The 20,735-nt window shown below is 39.4% G+C and overlaps 1 long non-coding RNA gene across 2 annotated transcripts in view; it reads left to right on the top strand.

Annotated features, from left to right (window-relative positions):
• The window catches only part of LOC150064349 (uncharacterized), a 32,830-nt gene extending 12,404 nt beyond the window's left edge, over positions 1-20,426 (top strand). Inside the window, exons 3-4 of one of the 2 annotated variants that reach the window (XR_016535153.1) lie at positions 8,609-8,770; positions 20,293-20,426. This is a non-coding gene — a long non-coding RNA (uncharacterized LOC150064349). Of the gene's footprint in view, positions 1-8,608; positions 9,119-20,292 lie in introns of those variants that run through there. The other variant, XR_016535152.1, reaches the window with a different exon arrangement.
• Positions 20,427-20,735: the final 309 nt, after the last annotated feature.

Here is a 20,735-nt window from a genome sequence, read left to right as displayed (position 1 = left end):
CATTTGTGTGCATGGAAGAAGCTATGCAGGCAGAAGCCTGCATCAGAGGCAGCCTTGAGACCAGGAGTCGGTGCAGGGCAGCTCAGTTCTTTGACAATCAAAATCAAGAGAGCTAAATTAGTTATGAAAGGACATTTATTGAGAAGGAAGAAAGAATGGCAGCGGATTACAAATTTTCAAAAGGATAGCTAACACCTCAGACATCAAAAACACAATTGTTTGGCTTCATAAGCTTTGATTGCCTTTCCACAGGACAAGTTTATGATATCTTCTCTCTATAGAGAACAGAAAAGTGACTACAAATTGTTTTAATATGGATCACTGAAGGTTTTCCTTAAATTATCGATCCTTCAGAAAAGTTTCTGTTAGGCTAATGATACATACATTTTTAGAATTATGACAGGATTGGAAAATCTTTTGTCAAAACATTGATGAACTCCAAATCCTCTGCTTACCTTTGGGTAGGTCAGAGTGCCTGAGGCATTTCCTATAGATGAGCTCATAGCTCTGTTGTTTTCAGCCTCTAATATTGAACACACACCAGGCGCTGGCCATCAAAACTCACAGTCATGTTGAATGTGATCACGTTTGCATCTCTGTACTGCTCAGGAGCAGCGGGAGCACTTCTGGAAACCAGAGCTCTGCCAGGACCAAGCAACCCCACCCGTGACTGCCGTCCCTGCTTTTCTATTAACTCCAAGTGACATAAGATCCTCAACTCTTTCTCAGTTGTATCCTCCCAGATGCTCATGGTCTGTCTACTGCGACCCAATAGCCAAAGGAAATTGGAGCAAAGAGAAAAAGCAATCTTAGGCATTTTGAGTCAAATCGCCTTTTCTTTTCTTTTCTTTCTTTTTTTTTTTTTGCAGATTTTACAAAAACCTCTGGCTCTGTTACTAGATGATTGTTAGGTTGCCTCCCAGGGGCCTTGGGATATAAGCTTTATTAGTATACTGTTATAATGTATTTGTTCTCTTACTGCCAAGTTATTTGGCATTTATTGGATAGAATATTAAGCTCATTGTAAGACAATAGGTCTTTCTCTGTCTGTCTCTGCATTTGTCTCTTCCCTCCCTTTCTCCCCTCTTCTCTGCCTCCTCTGCTCCTTCCCATCTTTCTCTTCTCCATTACCTCCTCTCTCCTTCTCTCTTTTCCTCTTTCTCTCTTTCTCTCCCCGTTCCTTCCTCCTTTTCTCTCTCCTCTCTCTTTCTCTCTTTGCCTCTCTCTCTCCATATGTGTGCATGTGTGTACGTGCGTGCGTGCGTGTGTGTGTGTGTGTGTGTGTGTGTGTGTGTGTTACTTTGGACATACTATAGCATAGGTCTAAATAAGTCAGCTTTGCTTTTCTGGCTTTAAGTCATTTTTTTAAACCCTGGAATCCTAATACAGGTGCATTAAACACGATGACGATGACAACAACAACTGCAGTAATTTTAGAGTCAATGTCCTGAAAATGAGAAATTTCGCTGAAATGATGTGCAGCATAACATCGTTTCCAGCCCTGCTCCACCACTGTAGCTTTGCATACATACATTTTCCTTTCTCATTTTCATATATATTATGTTTACCATCAATCTTATGAAAGTTGCCATGTGGGGACATTGGTGACATCGTTCTCAGATGAGATCAATCTATAAATGGCCTGTTCCTGCTCTGGGTGAACACACACACACACACACACACACACACACACACACCCTGTAGGAACAGTATCTCAGGTAAAAATTTGGGCCCCATAATAGGAGCAAAGCAGTCAACCAAAGGTCTGGGAGAAAAACTAATCAAGAGGAAGGAAGGAAGCAAACCTGCAAGAAGTTGTCTGGTCACTTGGGGACAATTTTTGATGAGTTTGAATATAAAAGCAAGAATCCTGGAAATGTCTAAGAAGGCCTTGGATAAAGAATTCAAAATCCAATGGATCTGTGGGGAAATTGTTTTTATTTATTAATGGCTTGTTTAAAACTCTGTTTTTTTCTCTTCATAAACTTTTGGTGCCTTGAATATGAAGGTTTAGTGCAACCAGTTTTGAAATACATTTCATTTTGAAATTAGTGACTTAGGCCTCAGACCGAGGTTTTTCCTACCCATTTCTTCTTTAAGATGCAAACACTGCAGTGTTCTGAGGAGAGGTGTGCTTCAGTGTGTTTAAGCCTAGCTTACCAACGTTGGAGTTGTGGGTGCACATAGGGCTTTGACATTGCTGGCTTAAGCACATTGCAGTAGCAATAATGAAAAGCAGAATGGGCAGAAGCCCACAGGCACTGGGCGTGTTTTCCAGAATGGATAACAAAAGTTGGTGGGAAAGAAATAGCCTCCTGTAGAGAGCTGAGTTTGGAAATAAGGCCATCATCACAAGGCCTTCTGGGAACAAATGTAAACCAGATGGAAGATCAGAGTTAAGGAGGATGAAAGGAAGGAGTGGGAGGGGATGGGGAACTTGTACCTGGCTGTCAGGATGACAGCATGGAAGCAAAGCAAAGCAAAACTCTATCAGAATTGGGTCTGAGGTCCCAGTTCTTGTGATTCTCCTGATTCCTGAAATCCACATCTGCCTCTGAGCCTTGGCTGCTTGCTCAGTGGCCAACTTTTGGCTGTCACTGTGTTCTTGTTTCTTAACACTGTCAATTGTCCCAGGCCTCTCAGGAGGAAGAACCACTTGGCATGGCTCTACTCTGCCCCCCCCCTCGCCCCCGGGTGGGGATGTGTGCCTCCCACTCCTTGTCCTTTTTATTACTCAGAAGTGTTAGAAAGTGCCATGGGATCTGACTTGCCCAGCAGCTGACTGGGTATGTGCTAGTACTAACACACCCAGAGTGCAGTGGGATCAGCACACCCAGTGGTGTCTCCTCCTTGGACATTGAGGAGAGATAACAGAAAGGACCTGGCAAGCAACCCTGTCCCCCATTCATGCTCCCAGCCAACTATTCCTAGATGCAGGCATCTCACAAAGGCCTCTCTAGAAATGCTCTCTAGACAGAGGAGCTATATGTCTTCCTCTCCCCTCCCCTCTCCTCCCCTCTCCTTCCCTTCCCTCCCCTCCCTTCCCCTTCCCTGCTCACTCCTCCCTTCCCTCTCGCCCCCTCCCCTCCCTTCCCTTCCCTGCTCACCTCTTCTCATCCCTCCTCTCCCCACCCCTCCCTTTCCCTCTCCTTTTTTTTTAATTTTATTTTTTCATTTCTTTTTCTCTCATTTCCTTTTCCTTTTCTATTTTTACTTTTTACAGTACTGGTTCTCCAGGGCTTATGTTTGATGTTAGGGAAGTTTCTACCACTGTTCCACTGTCTCTCTCCCTCTCCCAGATTTTCATTTGCTTTCTTTATATTTTTTATTTTGTTTAGTTTTTGGTGGTACTAGGGTGGAGCCATAGTTTTGTAGAAAAGTACTCTACCACGTGCACTACGCTTCCAGCCCATTTGCATTCTTTGTTTTTCAGAAACAGTCTTGGGAGTTTTGCATAGGAGCAATTTCAGGCTTCTGTCCTCTACCTGTATCTCCCAAATAGCTGGAATTAGGGTGTATGTCACCATGCCAACTTGTTCTTTGAGATATGGTCTTGCTAATGTTAAAAAAAAATGACCATCTGGACTCCAACCACAGTCCTTCTATCTCTACCTCTAGAGCAGGCTTTCTTCATGTTTCCTTATCGATAGCCTTGAGTGTGATGGCTAACTTGGGGTACATAAAATCACTCTATCATTGGATGAGATCTTTCTGTTAAAAAGTTCCATATATATGCCTTCAATGATTTTGTTCTTTTTTCATATATTTTTTATTTTAATTAATAGAAGGATTTGATTTTGTTCTTTTTAATGAGAATTTCTAGCTTGTTGTTTTTCTTTTACTCTTTGATAACATTTCATCTACTATAGGGAGGGATTCGTTTCAAAAAGAAATGTAAAATTTCAAAAAGTACAAAGGAAAATGTTATAGTGACATGCGATCCTAAAATAATCACCAGTAATATTTTAACATTTTAAGTGGTTTTTTTTGCCTTTTTCTACCGAATTTTATAATCTGCTTCACTCACCATCTTAAAAGTTTCTAGAATGCATTTTATTTTTGTTGTAAAGGTGACACACAGAGGGGTTATACTTACATAACAGAATAAATTTTAAATTATCTTTAGAAACTAACTTCTTGGTGATCAAAGAAATAATGCTTTTGTTTTTGGAGAAGAGAATGGTAGTGGTGTTTGAACTCTGGGTTTTGTATATGGTAGGCAATACTCTGTAGCTGAAGCCCTTACTTTCAGAGATGGTCTTACATTTTTATCCAGGGCTGGCTTTAGACTGAGATCCTGTTACCCATGCCTGCCAAGAAACTGGAATTACAGGTGTGCACTACTACAACACTCACTGACTTTTGTTTTGGTCTGGGTTGGCCCTGAACCAGGACTCTCCCTATCAGTTGGCCTCCTATATAACTGACATTACAGGTGAGAATCATGCACTTGGCTTAGAATACTATTTTTGTGTGGAAAAGTTGGTAACACAAACTCCAATTGCACTAACTAGTTGGTTACCAGTATTAATATTGTATTTCCATTCGAATATATACATATTCGAATAAACAAACCTTGGCTAGTTATACTTGTGTTGTTCGGGGTATATTCCTCTTTCAGTGAACATATCATGTATCTGTCTTCTGATCAGTCTTAAGGATGACAATTTAAATATCTATATGCTTTGGTCTACTTAGCTGCTTACTGCTATATATTTAGCTGTCTTATTTTCCACCATCATAAATGACTCTGACATACATATTCCTCTTACTTATTATTTTTCATAGTTTTTATGTCCAGAAGTAGGAATACTAAGTCAATGGCAGTACAGAGTTTGAAAGATTTTTTTTGGAAAGATTTTAATAAGTGGGTTGCCAACTGCTTCCTAGAGATGTATCCTTTATGGTCCCATCACCAGAGAAAGAAATAATTTTTCTATTCTTAAAATAGTTCCCATTTTAGGCAAGGAGTGTGGCCTAGTAGTAGAATGCTTGCTTACCTTGCACAAAGCCCTGGGTTTGATTTCTTGGTACCACATACACAGAAAAAGCTGGAAGTGTTGCTGTGCCTCAAGTGGCAGAGCACTAGCCTTGAGTAAAAAAAATTGTCCAAGGATAGTGTCCAGGCCCTAAGTTCAAGTCCCAAGACTGGTAAAAAAAAATAGCCCCCTTTATCTTGGTTTTAAATTCACTAGTAGATTTCTGTCTGTTACCCTGCTTCCTTTCATCACAAGTGTGTCTTAGCTTGGTGTAAGAGAGATCATTCTCACTCAGGAGGTTGAGAGCTGAGTCTTAATGGTTTGAAGCCAGTCTGAGAAGGAAAGTCTGTTAGACTCTTATCTTTAGTTAACTAGAAAAAAGCTGGAAGTCAAGCCGTGGCTCAAATTCTATAACACCACCCTTGAGCAAGCAGCATCTAAGCCCTGAGTTCAAGCTCCAGTACAGGAATGAGAGAGATAGATAGGCACACACATGTGTGTGTATGTGGGGGGCATTCTTCAAGGGGGGAATAAGAATCAACTTCTCTAATCATCTTTACTTCTTCCAGAATTTATTTATTTATATATTTTGTTGCCGGTCCCAGGCCTTGAACTCTGGGCCTGAGCACTGTCCTTGAGCGTTCTCAAGGCTAGAGCCCTACCACTTGAGCCATAGCACCATTTCCAGTTTTTTTCTATATATGTGGTACTGAGGAATCGAACCTGGGTCTTCGTACATGCTAAGCTAGCACTCTTACCATGAGGCAAAACTCCCAGCCCCAGCATTCATTTTTTTATAAAAAATATGAATTTTATTGCCAAAGTACCAAGGAGCTACAGCTATGTATGTAAAGTAATGATTACGTTTCTTGTCAAGCATTGTTAACCCCTTCCTCATTTTTCTCCCACTTTCTTTTCCTCCAGTCCTCTCTCCAAGACCCTCCTCACTCCACATCTCCCACCCCCCACCTTCCATGCCCACCAAGTTGTGAAGTTCACTTCTACCATTTTGTCTTGTAAGTATCGATGTCATCTGGCATTGGGTCACCCTTTGTCCTTTGACTCACCGTTTTGCTGCTCCCTTTCCCTTCCCAGTTCAGATAAATGTACATACAAGACACAGGGTGCCAAAATCAAACCAAACACGGTGACAACAGAGGATTAACTATAGGGGGGAAATGAAAGAAAAATGAAATAACTTCTCATAGTACATTATAAACAGCAACCGCAAACAGAAACCTCTTGTTTCCATATCTTGGAGTTCATTTCACTTGGCATCATCTTATGTACATAGCTATTGAGCTATTGTGATTTTTTTTTCTAGGACTATCTTGGGTATATACAAATTATTACCAATGAGGGAAACCAGGTCCAGGAGCTTGAACTCAGGGCCTGGGCACCATCCTTGCTCTTTATTGCTCATAGCAAGTGCTCTACCATTTGACCCACAGCTTCACATCTGGCTTTTGGTTAACTGGTGATAAGAGTCTTACAGATTTTCCTGTCTGGGCTGGCTTTGCAATGTGACCTCAGATCTCAGCCTCCTGTGACACAAGGTGTGAGCCACTGGCTTCCAGCTTCAGCGCTCACCTTCGATACTTCTATAATTTAGCTTCTTGTCCCTATACTTGGAGGCTGCCAAAAAGCACCTATTATTTTCTTTGTATGTAGAAAGGCATGCTATCATCTGGGCTTGTTCTAATCATCAAGGCAGGGGGGAGGGGCTTTTCTGATGCTTGTTGCTCTGTTCCTCAGAAGTGATGCTTTCCCATCTTCTTTGCTTGTAGCTTCTTGCCACTTTGTTCCAGGAAATAACTTCTTTAGAGACTGCTTTGGACACAGAATTTAAAGAGACAGTATTCCTTTTATAACACAACAGGAAATTGAACAGAAAATGAACTGGCTTTATTATGTGCATGGTTGCAAAATGTCTGGTGAGGCTTACAGGTTTAGCCCCTGATTATGGAGTAGGATTTTCCCCTTTGAGAAACTCTCCCACGTTGCTCAAGTCTTGGCATTATTGACATAGGCTGAAGCCACCAGGAAGTACTAGCTTTGCCTGGAAAAGACTTAGGGATGAATTTACAGTTTTTTTTTTTCCAAATGAGATTTAATTCTGTACCTAGGATTTCCAGACTTGGGTCAGTGAATCATAGTAGGGGTGATAATGTGATGAGGAGACAGACTTCACACGCAACAGATGAGACAGGAGGCTGTGTTTGCCAGTCAAGGCTCTGCCAGGCAGATATCACCAGTGATCTTTAGAGAGCACCCAAATTCTCTTTGATTTCAATTTTCTATTTTTCCAGAGGTCTTCTTATGCTTCTATAGAAGCATAGAAGAAAATTTATTGGAGATTTTAGTCTGAACATTTCTGTTAGCTGAGAGCTGAAGCAGAGAACACATTTTCTTGCCATTCATAGTGACAGGGGGAGTGGTATAACATTCATTTCAGTCATTAACTGAGGCCATACATTTATTTTGAGGTTGGTAGAGTTATTTTTGTTATCAAACATCCCATCTGGAGGGAAACCTAGAGAGTATTGTGGAAGGCATGGCCTCTATTTACTCATTTCCCTGCTGACACAAGAATATAGTCTAGTAAGTAGTCAGTAATTTGGAGATTTATTTTCCCATCGCTAGCATATCCTTTGTTCTTTGTACCCTGGTTGTTAGTTTTTGTTTTAATAAGTTAAATGTGTTAAGACTTTGGCTCTGTACATGCTATTCATACCGTACTAAAACAAATGCCTATGACCTAGCTAGACTATCCTCTTTTTGTCAGCCTCATTTAGACGAGAGAAGAAAGGGAAGGAAATGTCCTTTTGTCCCAAAGTATCTGCCCAGAACAAGGGTAGATTGGAGCTAATGTTTACTAAAAGTGAGTTACGGGAAAAAGATTGGGGCTTGAGCCAGGATTCTTAGTTTTTACCTAGGCCTACTCTGGGTTGTAATATGTACAAACAAGTCAACACAAGCAAAGCGAAGGCAGCAGCACGTGTAGGCCTCGAGGACCCCAACAGTGTACAAAGGATGCGGGCGAACTTTCTTTCAATCTCACAAGTCTTCTCCTTTTTCCTTTTTCCTACTCAATCCAGGATAGAACTCATGTCAAAATCATGTGAATGAACACCAATATTATGGCCTCTGATGAAGCAAAGCCTGTGGGTAAATGAGTCTAATAAGAAAAAAAATTGAAAACTTAGAATGGGGCAATTTTTGGATCAGAGTATAGCTTTGACAACTATCAGATTGGCTAATACACAGTACTGGACAGAGAAAGAAAGAAAATGTTTTAGGAAAAATTAATGGTAGCTAAATGCAGATCCTTCAGTACAATTAAAAGCAGCCTGAACCAACACAGCATACAACTCTAAATAGACTTATATTCAACTGAATGGTTAAACCAGCTAGGGAAACAAAGCCATGTTTGTGTGCGTGTGTGCGTGCGTGCGTGCGTACGTGTGTGTGTGTGTGGAGCAGAAAAGAAAGGAAAAGGAAAAGAATGAAATAAGATAAAAATATGAAGTTCAAAAGTTTGGAGGGGACTGAAGCATACTAAAAGAGACAGAGACAAACAAGAAGACTGTATTTAACAAAGAAATGCTTTTTTGTTTGTTTTATTTTAGGATTTACAAAGAAACAAAATGACCAGGAAAAGATGCAATTCCATGGAAGAAAAGAAATTTGGTCACCAACATGACCCAGATGAAAATAGCTGAAGATAAAGATCATTTCTTGAATAATACTTCACATCATGGCTAGAGAACATGGGAAGAATCAGGAGATGAGTAATTATTGACAAAAGATTTTAGTATTGGGACAGTGATTATTTACTTTAAAATGTGCAAATATCTTACAGCCACATTTTTGGTTTAAAAGCTGAACCAGTAAAGTCAAAGAAAAGGTTAACTAACCAGCCAGAACTTACTATCAAGGCTGAAGACTTTATCAAAAAGTATAATAGACATAATTGAAAAACACATACTAACATGACACTTGCCATTATTTTGCTTACATTGGATCATCAGGAAACTTTACTTGGAGTATAACATTTCTAGTATTGCTATTTCCCTTTTGATTTTTGTGGTGTTAAAATGTTCTTGAAATTAAAACATTCCACCCCTCCCACTCCTCAAATTCCCATCTGTTCTCTTGTGAGCACACGACCTACACAGCTGGTCTCAGACATGGCCACATCCAGGCTGATGTAAGAATATGTTCAAATAAGGAATCTGTAATGGAGATTTAATTAATTCCACTACCTAAAGAGTGCCAGATAGTCCTTCTATGAACTGGAAGAACACAAATAAATAAGTAGGGCCATAGTTTTCAGAGAAGTCCTGATGTAACACTAGAGAAAACTCATTATTTTCATCAAGCAGTAACTTGAATCGAGTTGAAGTGGATTGTGTCCAGAATTTGGAGTCCTGAAGGTCTGGCTTGGATCTTGGCATTGCCATCAGTCCTTTGTGGGACTTGTAAAAAAGGGTGATATGACTCCTTCTAAGTTTTTTGAACCATGGCACCCTAGACTTTATAGCAACAGACTTCTGGCCATAGAGATGGATGCAAGATAGACCCAGCTCTGTGTCGATTATTCCTGGCCCTAGAGATGAGTTCAGGGATGGACCAGGATTTTATCAGGGCTCATTAGAATCTTTCCCCCAGATTTTGTTTTTGTCTTCAGGAGTAAAAATGGACAAGAATTTTCTTTTTACTTTTTGATGATGAGACTGTAAAGAATGTAATTTCAAGGATGTCTGAGGTTATTGTTTCAGTGTTGTGGAAACAAAGAATAAGGCAATTAACATTTTATTTTATTAAGCTTTATATTAAGCAAGATAGCACCACATATTCATATGTAGTGTAACTACAGTGACCACATTCCTTCTTCTCATACTAGGTGTTATACAGAAGAGTTACTGTTATGTAAGAGAGATAATGAAAATGTTTCTTCTATTTTTTTGCCAGTCTTGGGGGTTGAACCCGGCCTAAGCATTGTTCTTGGGCTTTTTCAAGGCTAGAGCTCTACCACTTGAGCCATAGTAACGTTTCCAGCTTTTTTTTTTTTTATGTATGTGGTACCGAGGAATTGAACCCGGGTCTTCATGCATGCTAGGCAGGCATTCTACCACGAGGCCAAACTCCCAGCCCAACATTTCTTATTTTTATTCTTGGGGTAATATATAGCGGGGTTACAGTTACATTTGTGAGGTAGTGGGTGCATTATTTCTCACACATTGATACCCCTTCTCAAGTTTTTGTCTCCCTTTACCTTCTCCCAACCCCTCCTAATCATCTTGTTTTGCCCCTTCCCTTCCCTATTTTAAATAAATAAACAAATAAATGTATATAAAAATACCAGGTAACAAAGTCAGATACAGTAACCACATGAGATTAATCAGAAGTGGAAAAAAAGAGAAAAGAAAAACTTCACATAGTACATTAAGAACAACAATCACAAAGATAAACCTGTTTCCATATCCTCGAGTATTTTGTATTGTCTCATCCCATATGACCGTATGTACATAGATCTTGAGCTATTGTGATCCTCTGCTAGGAGAATCCTAGCTGTGTACTATTACGAATGAGGGAAACCATGGAGCCTATGATCCTGTGGGACTGATTTACTTCGCTTAATATGATTTTTTCCAGGTTTTTCCATTTCTTTACAAATAGGGTGATGTTGTTCTTTCTGATGGCAGCATAGAATTCCATTGTGTATAAGTTCACAGCTTCCTGGTCCATTCATCAACTGAGGGACATCTGGGTTGGTTCCATATCTTAGCTATAGTAAATAAAGCTGCAATGAATATTGTTGTGCTAGTGGCTTTAGTTTGTCATTGTTTCTGGAAATTTGGGTAAATACCAAGGAGTGGAATTGCTGGGTCATAGGGGAGCTCTATATTTAGTCTTTGGAGGAATTGCCATACTGCTTTCCATAGTGGTTGAATGAGTTTACTCCCCATTAACAGTGTAGTAGAGTTCCCTTCTGGCCTTGTTCCCACCAGCAGAACAGTGTTATTCCCCCCCCCTCTTATTTTCTCCCACTTACCCCTTTCTGAATCCTCTCTCCCACCAAGTTGTAAAGTTAATTTCCAACATAATGTCTAATGAGTATCATTGTTTAATTGGTTCACCTTTTGTCATATTCAGGAGTTTCAATCTTAAACTTTGTGCTTATTGTTTCCTTGCTTAAATTGTCAAAAGATTCCAATACTTGATAGTTTTATCACATAAGTGGTATCTTTGTGTGATAGTTTTTAATCGCAAGTATTAGAATATTTAAATAATTTTTGTTCAGTTTGTTTTTTAAATTTTATAAAAACAATTAGTGGGGCTGGGAATGTGGTTTAGTGTTAGAGTGCTTACCTAGCTTGCACCAAGCCCTGGGTTCAATTCCTCAATACCACATAAACCAGAAAAAACTGGAAGTGGCTCAAGTGGTAGAGTACTATCCTTGAGGAAAAGAAGCTCAGGAACAGTGCACAGGTCCTGAGTTCAAGCCGCAGAACAGGAAAAAAATTAGTGTGTATTTTCTCCTTTACACAATATGGGCAAAAATCTAGGAATTATGAAAACCTTACATGAGACAGGAATTTATGTCTTCCATAGGAATATAAATTAATATACCACCCTGGATAAACAATATGACTCTTATCTTGTGAAGCTAAATATGAAGGTAGCAGTGGAAGTCCTGCCATCCCATTTCTTGGACTGTACTCTAGAGAAACATGAGTATGTGTGCTCTGGTAGACATACAGTGATTTACAGATCCTTTTCAGAAGATCCAAAAGAACAACAACAACAAAAATTGTTTTAAGAGAGTGCTGGATTGTGTGGAGAGTTCTAAATGCTGTTCTCTTAGTCCTATGCTCAGTAGCTGGCCTTGACAACAGCCTATTTCCAAGCCCTGGTCCAAACTGGAGGCTGAAATGGATGCAATTCAACACTGTGCAGTGCCCAGCTCATTAGTCACCAGTCGAGGGAGAGAGGTTGAGTGATGGTATTCACCTTGGAGGTGAGGCTGAGCTACCCTTTGCTGAACATCTGGACTTCAGAATTGATTTGGTTCAGGGATCAGGGAAGAGAAAATGAGGGGATTTTTTTTTCTGCTTCTAGGTTAGGAACCTATGACTAGCTCTTTATAGGACTCATCTGGATAGTTTATTGGCCTTGACTCAAAAGGCCTTTAATGACTGATTTATTGCCATTGATGTCATATTTGAGATGATGAGTTTCTGATAGCGTTTGTTCTGAGCGCTAGTGACTGACCCCTCCATTTGTGATCTCTGCAGTAGTAAATGGGTCATCCTGGCTTTTCCTTGAACAATGGTTTAAACAACCATACTTTGAAATCCTAGGTGCTGTATAAAGCTAAGTTTAAATTTATTTTCTGTATGTAATATCTTATTCAGAATCACATTGCTGTGGAGCTGTGGCTTAACTGGCAGAGTGCCAAGCCTAGAGCAGGAAAAACAAAAAAAAAATGAAGAAAGAGCCTGAACATGCACACACACACACACACACACACACACACACACACACACACACACACACACACACACACACACACACACACTACATGTTGCTTACGGGGATGCCAATGGATCATGACTGCAATTCCGGCTATCCAGGAAGTTGAAATCTGGAAGACTATGTTTCAAAGCCAACTCAGGCATAAAAGTCGAAGCAACTCTGTCTCCAAATGACCAGCAAAAAAGTAGGGCAGAAGTATGGCTCAAGTGGTAGAGTACCAGCTAAGCAAACATAATGCTCTGAGTTCAATCCTGCCATACAAAAGAAACAAACAAATAATAAACTATATAATAAACAAAAGAATCACATTATTTTATGTTAACAAATCCCCCAAAGTTTTGTTATGATAAAACATTTTCTCAGCATTTATCAGCTAAGATTTTTCATATATTTTTATTATAATTAATAGAAGAGTTACATTATATTCACCAGATAGAAGGTGCATTACTTCACATATATTGATACCCTTTCTCATGTCTTGGTACCCATTTCCTTCCCCCCCTACCCCCACCCCTCATCTTGTTTTCCCCCCTTCCTTATCCAATTCAGCTAACATTTTATTCTTTCTTCAGAGTATATAAAATAGAAGTGGGACTTCCATAATCAATGGCACTATAGATTTGATTTAATAAAGTATCTTTATGTAGTACAGTAATCATTTTTATTATTAATAATATGCACATATAAACCATATTCATCCAAGACTCTTTTTTTTGCCAGTCCTGGTTTTGAGCTCAGGGCCTGAGCACTATCCTTGGACTTTCTCAAGGCTAGAGCTCTACCACTTGAGCTTCAGCACCATTTCCGGCTTTTTTGTATGTATGTGGTACCAAGGAATCGAACCCGGGTCTTTGTGCATGCTAGGCAAGCACTCTGCCACTAGGCCAAACTCTCAGCCCTTATCCAAGACTCTTAAACAGAAATTGAGACATACAGTTTTATGGCTGGTGGAAAGGAATGCCCTCACAGCTGTCTCCAGTGGGCCAGCCAATGAGCAGAGACAGAGCTGAGTGGGAGTAAAAGCCTAGAGCTAGAGTGATTGCATGATGGGAATAGAGAGTGAAGGGAGGGAGAGAGAGGAAAAGAAAGAAGAGAAGAGAGGAAGCAGAGAGAGAGAGTGTGTGTGATAGAGGAGTAGAGGAAGAAGAAAGGGAGAGAGAGAGGGGGGGGTTGAGAGAGTAGAGACTTACTTCATTTCTGATCACTTCCCAGCATCTCTGGGAGCCTGATGATACATTGTGCCCTGCACTCCTTGAGTTGTAATAAATCCCTCTTTCTCAGTCTGGTCAAATTTCTTTCTTTTCTTTCTTTCTTTCTTTCTTTCTTTCTTTCTTTCTTTCTTTCTTTCTTTCTTTCTTTCTTCCTTTCCTTTCTCTCTCTCTCTTTCTTTCTTTCTTTCTTTCTTTCTTTCTTTCTTTCTTTCTTTCTTTCTTTCTTTCTTTCTTTCTTCTTTGTTTCTTTCTTTTCTTGTTGTGAGGCTTGAACTCTGGGCCTGGGCATTGTTGTCCCTGAGCTCTTCAGCTCAAGGCTACCACCTTACTCCTTGAGCCACAGCCCCACTTCCTTCAAATTTCAATTTCTTACAACCAAAATATCCTCCGATTAAGACAATCATGTAATACCTTACCCAACCTTCAGTAGGGCTCTGTAAATGCTGGTGTCTTGTGATTGTCTAAGTGATTGGGGAGGGTCAGAGAGGAGAGATGGTGTTTGGATAGGTGGAGGAGAAAAATGAGACTCCAGGATGAAGATATGGTCAGCAGGGGTAAGAGTGCTTCATGAAGAGTATGGCAGAACATTAGGGCTGGGATACTGGGACTCTTGTCTGGGTGGCTGGGCCTGATTTACGATGACCTTAAATGCCATGTGATGAAATTTTTGCTATATTCAGAAAGATTCGCAGAGGAAGCACAAGGGGACCGAGAGATGCCATTTCTTTTAAATAAAAAGAGATGACAGCATAAGAACTTAGTTGAACATGTCATTCTGACACTGATGAGGGGAAGATGAAGTGGAGAGAGACAGAGCTGTACTGGGAGGCTGTGACAGCTTGGGTGAGAAGAAAGGAAGGGGAAGTGAGATATCCACATTCATTAAACAGTGTGTGTAACACGGAGTGAACACCTAAGTGGTCTGAGTGGGCAGTCTGACAATGACAATCACTTGTTTCACAGATATACAAAGCACAGCTAAGTTGTGTCTTGACAATCCTGGCCCTAGCTCTCTTAATGCCTCCTCTAACCCCTTATCTCCAGGTTCTTCTGTCTAGACATGAACAGTAGATTTTCCATTTCTTCCTGGTAATGCTACACATCTGAATGGCTGATTAAACCATTCAGACAGTTTGTGTACACACACACACACACACACACACACACACACACACAGTGGTTTGAGAAGAGGCTAAAACTAACAATTCATACAAGCTGTGATGGGACCTTTTCCTCCTTTACTATGGCATTTTTGACAGCAAAAAATGATACAAGGACAGCACTTATCAATTCACAAAAAGGCTTTCCTTGTGACTTTGGATGCAGATCTATGTGTGCAGTCTAGACAAATCTATGTCTATTTGGGAGGTAAAAAGCTGTAGTACTATAGATGCTGTCATGGAAATTGACCTTAAAGAGACTGCATTCCCAGCGGACAGTGCAGAAGTGATCTCCACACATAGTTGGCTCAATAGATATGCTTGTAACCAATATCAAGGAGGATATTTTACATTTGGGAGAATAATTCTTATACAGTGGAAGGTAGAGAAAATAAATTGGAAATATACTGCTCAATTCTGGCCATGTGGTCATTTTAATGATGCAGTAAAAGTAGAGATGAAGCAAATGAGTGCTGCTTTATGAGGTGGGTGACTACTGAATGCTCTCAATCTGGAAAGATAAAGGTAGAGTGGGGATGTGATAAGAGAATTTACGCAGTCATGAAGGGAATGAACCGGGTAACAACTCGGAAAAATAAGAACAAGCAGTACACACCAGAGGTAGTTTCAACACATAGAAAGTGTGAGTTACAAACTGACAGTAAGAGCTAGGTTAAGATATGATGGGGGCAAAACAAGACAGGCTTAGAAAAACTCAAGGGCGTAAGATCTACTGTGGTTATATGTAAGAAATAAGTTCATACTTACTTTTTTGGGTACAGATCCTAGGGCTTAAATTGCAGGGCATGGGCACTGTCCCTGAGCATTTTTGCTCTACCATTTGAGACACAGCTTTCCTTCTGGAATACACTGACACCATGGTTTCATATACTGGCAAAGTGTTACTTTCTATTAAAGCATTATCGCTACTATAATCAATTCCATTTCACTGCATGCATTTTGTGATGTTTTTGCATGATTATTTTCTCTATGACACTATTGTCAACTTAAAGATGTCCTAATTGCATTGATCAAGATGCATTGTACTCATAAATTGACGTGTTGAATCAAACCCATAGTACAATTCTTTTTTTTTTTTTTTTTGCCAGTCATGGAGCTTGAACTCGTGGTCTGAGCACTGTCCTTGGACTTCTTTTTCTCAAGGCTAGTGCTCTACCATTTGAACCACAGCACCACTTCCAGCTTTTTCTTATGTATGTGGTACTGAGGAATTGAACCCGGGTCTCCATGCATCCTAGGCAAGCAATCTACCACTAGGCCAAATTCCTGCCCCCCCCCATAGTACAATTCTTAAAAAATAATAAGGCACTCCAAAGAAGTGCCAAAAAAAAAGGAGCCAAAAAAAATAGAATGGAAGAAAGACAGCCTCTTCAACAAGTGGTGCTGGCAGAACTGGTTAAGCACCTGCAGAAAACTAAAGTTGGATCCTTCTATGTCACCCTGCACCAGGATTAACTTCAAATGCATAAAAGACCTTGAAGTAAAAGCAGATACACTGAAAACTTTACAAGAAGGAATAGGAGATACATTAGGTCTCCTTGGCATAGTTCGAAACGTCCTTAATAAAGACCCAGAAACACAACAAATTAATGAAAGTGTGGACAAATGGGACTGCATTAAACTGCACAGTTCTGTATGGCAAAGGACATAGCTAGCAAGTTAAATAGAAAGCCCACAGAGCAGGAGATCTTCACTAACCATACAACAAAGACCTCATATCTAAACTAGCCATACAACAGACAAGGGCCTCATATCTAAAATATATCTACAGCTAAAAAATTGAATCTCTCCAAAACAAATCTTCAAAGAAAACATCCATCCCATTAAAAGATGGGCCAAAGACAACCTTCTGAGTAGGCAATAATTTTAGCTGTTTTCCAGTTTTCTAGTGGTTAATTGGAGGTAAGTCTCATAGACTTTAGTGCCCAGGCTGGCTTTGAACCATGATCCTCAGATCTCAGCCTCCTGAGTAGCTAGGATTACAGGCATGAGCCAGCGCACTTGGCTTATTTTGCTTGTGTAAACATTTTAATTGCCACACACTCCTAAGATGATGTTAAATAATCCATACATGGATTTTGTATTTATCTTAACTATCTACCTATGTATATCTATATCTCTTAAGATATTGTGCTATGGTTTTGCTAAATGGCCTCCAAAGGCTCAGGAATTAAAGACTCGGGTTAAAGATTACATTGGTGCTATTGGGAGTTGGTAAAACCTTTAAGAGGTGGGGCTGGTGGGAGGAAGTTAGGTCGCTACGGGAGTGCCCTTTAAAGGGTTATTGATGTCCCACCTCCTCCTTTCTCTTTTGGCTTCTTGCCTGCCATACTGCCACCATAATGAACTATCTTGGCACAGCCCTCAAAGCAACAGGGCAAGTGAAATTTCTATAACAGTGACTAACTTTGCTTCCTTATCAGTTGACTGTGTGTGTATGTATGAGCATGCTCATGGTGCGTTCCCTTTCTCTCCTTCTCCCTGCCTCACCTGACTCTTACCATTGTTCTCCTTAGCTCCTGTTCTTCCCCAGGCATGCAGCTTAAACTCACATGTCTTAAAAGTACATATTTGTTTGACAAACAAACATTTCTAGTGGCATTGTTTCAAGCAAGTTGAATTATGTTTTTGTATTCAGCCTGTGCCTTCATTCCTTCCTCCCTTTTACCATACTAAGTTTTAGATCTAGAATATTTTTATAAGATTGGTTTCTTTCTACACTAGCAAACATTTAAAAATGAATTAAGTTTTTTGTCATTTTCTATTAAGTTTCAAAATATTTTGCAGACTCATTGCATAGGTCTTAGTTGATAAATTAATGAAAATTGTTTTCATGGTTTACAATCACAACTTCTTAACTGAAAAATATTTATACTTGATTTGTTATGAATTTATTTGTTAACATGCTGGCATGTTCTTCTAAGTGATTTTTTTTCAAGGGGGGCTTATATAACATTAAGATTACAATGTTCAGATTATTTTCAAAATTCTGTAGACATTATTTAGTTATCTTTTTTCCATATATTTTTATTGTAATTAATAGAAAGGTTACATTATATTCACAAGATAGATGGTGCATTACTTCACATATATTGATACCCTTTCTCTTGTCTTGGTCCCCATTTCCCTCTCCCCACCCCCATCCCTCAACTTGTTTTCCCCCCTTTATTTAATTATCTTTTATATTTATGGTTTTATGTAGAAGTTGGATGAGAAGTGGATTATTTTTCCCTTTTGTATGTAACCCATCACTATTTGCATGTTTGCAATATTTCTACTCCAAATTCCCTGACTCTCTAAGTAGTTTATTTGGAGAGAGGTTATGATTGTTTCAGTGGTAGATCTTGTCTACATATTTCTAGTGTAGATTTTTAAATTTTTTCCATCGAGTCACAGAAATGTCAGTAGACTCCTCATTTTCTTAATCCAACTTTTAATCATGAAAAAATTCCAAATCTACAGGAAAGTAGACAGGAGCATGTGGTCAGCTTAATTCTTAGAAGGACATAGGTTTTCAGAAGTAATGTCAGGTTGTTTAAGATAATAAATCTCAACATAGGCTTCAGGCTTATTTGCAATTAAACTCTAAATTCAGAGGCCTTTGGAGGCCATTTAGCCAAACCATAGCACAATATCTTAAGATATATAGATATAGATAGGTAGATAGCTAAGATAAATTCAGGAGACTGATGCTTCAAAGCATGCAGGAACAACCATAAAAAGAAGCAACTATGTCTTTATATTATGAAACACAATCAAATCTTATTTAATCCTCAGAGTATTCTGTTTTCTACCATGAACTTCACTTCACTAAAACATCCCCAAACCACTTTGTGGAAATGTTTTACATGTCAACAAAGGAGCAAACAGAAACCAGAGGAGACAGAAATGTAGCTCAGACTTCCAGGTTTATATATAGAGTGGCCAGACATTCTTTCCTTGGTTTTACCCTTTGCACTTACATTCTCTAGATGGTGTGTCTAATTGCTAGGTTGTATGTTCAGATGCCTCTAAATGTAATCTATTACCTTCTGTTGAAACCCATAATTTTCTCCCCCTGGATTTTCCCACTCTCTGTTACCAGCATAGTGGTGGGCTTAACATTCATTCCCATCAGCTACATGCCCTAAATTCCATCCAGAGCACTTCCTTGCCTGGTTTTTCTGGCATCTTTATGTGTGTCTGCATTCCTGGGGGAAAGCATCCTCATCCCTCTCCATTTCCCTCTTTTCCATCTCCTATGGTTTTCTCTATTTCTGTTCATTGGCCAACCCTTCCTGAAGTTACATGTGTTTTTTGAATCTTTTCTGTATTTTAAAAATCATCTTGGAGTGCTTAGCCTTTGGACTTGGAGGACTTATTAAATTTTCTCATCTTTCCCCTGCTGTCTTTCCAATTATTTCAGGGTGTCATTTTACATGTCTTACCTGTAGATTCTTGAGTAAAATTTACTTTCTAAACAGTGGCATGTTTTACTAGGGTAGATGGTTTTTATAACCTTTCCTTGTAACAGAGATTCCATGTCTTCTAGATAATGACCCATCCACCCACTTACTTCCAATCTCCCTTGTTCAGAGCTCGTGCCATTAATGTTGTTGACTATATTCTATTAGGAAATATTCCTAGAATTGAGAAGCATCCTACAAGTAAGACAGTGCTAGTGGCACATGGCTTGCTTTTTCTCTTTTTAGCATCCTACATTGTCTTTTCCATAATCCCATCATTCTCCCCGCAAGGATTTTCTGAATCTTGCATCAGACATGTCCTCACCCCGTCGAGATTCACATTAGAAACCTGTTACCACAAATGAACTATGAAATTTACTGAGATTGATTAGGGAAGGGGGAGGGAGGACAAGGGGAAATGATGGAGGGGTGAATGTGATCAAGGAACAACCGTGTATGCATACTAATGTGTCAAGATGAAACTCTTGAATAACTAATCAGTGCTAATAGAATAATATCATAGCACATAGTAATTATTCTACAATCCATGTGGGCCTTACTGTCTTCCTATTGGACTCAATGGTTATTTATTTATGTATTTATTTATTTTGTGGGTCATGGGGTTTGAACGCATCCTGGGAATTGTCCTTGAGCTCTTCATCTCAAGGCTATCTCCCTACCCTTGAGCCAAACCCCACTTCCCATTTTCTAGAGGTTAATTGGAGATAAGAGTCTCAGGTCCTTTTGTGCCTGGGCTGGCTTTGAACCTTAATCCTCAGATCTCAGCCTCCTGAATAACTACAGGCATGATCCACCGAGCCCGGCTTTAATGGTTATTAATCAGAGATGTGCGTTGTCATATTGAAGATTCATCTTTCTTCTCCTTTTTGTGTGCTGATACATCTTTTTTTCCGTGTCCTTTTTCTTTAAACAGGTCCTGGCTGTCCTTGAATTCACATTTTAGCTCTGGTGCCTTTTTCCCTAAAGATCCTCTTAAGAGTTGGGGTTACAAACATGCACTGCTACATCAAGCTAGGCTGGCACATTTTGATGAACTCCCTTCTTCATATCCTTTTGAGTATGTATGCAATAAGATCATACTTAATTCTCGTTGAGTTTTAGTTTGAAACACAAAATTTAAATGCTGAAAATAGCATGTATACTTATGTTGATGAAAATAGATGTATAGATTATTCCACCCAATGTTATGCTTAATAAACGACAGATATCTTCTAAAATATTCCTGCCTCAGAAAGGATTACATTATATGGCAATTTATTCTAACTTTCCAGTTGGAACTCAGGTAACTAAGCCCATTTCCTTCATCTCTGTTGCTCCTGAAATGACTAAAGAAAATTAAAATAAAGGAGGAAGTAC

The sequence above is a fragment of the Megascapheus bottae genome, chromosome 4 (assembly GCF_031878675.1).
Source record: "Megascapheus bottae isolate mThoBot1 chromosome 4, mThoBot2.hap1, whole genome shotgun sequence".
Classification (NCBI taxonomy): Eukaryota; Metazoa; Chordata; class Mammalia; order Rodentia; family Geomyidae; genus Megascapheus; species Megascapheus bottae.
Note: the sequence above shows the minus strand (reverse complement) of the source record. Positions and strands in the feature narration are given on the sequence as shown.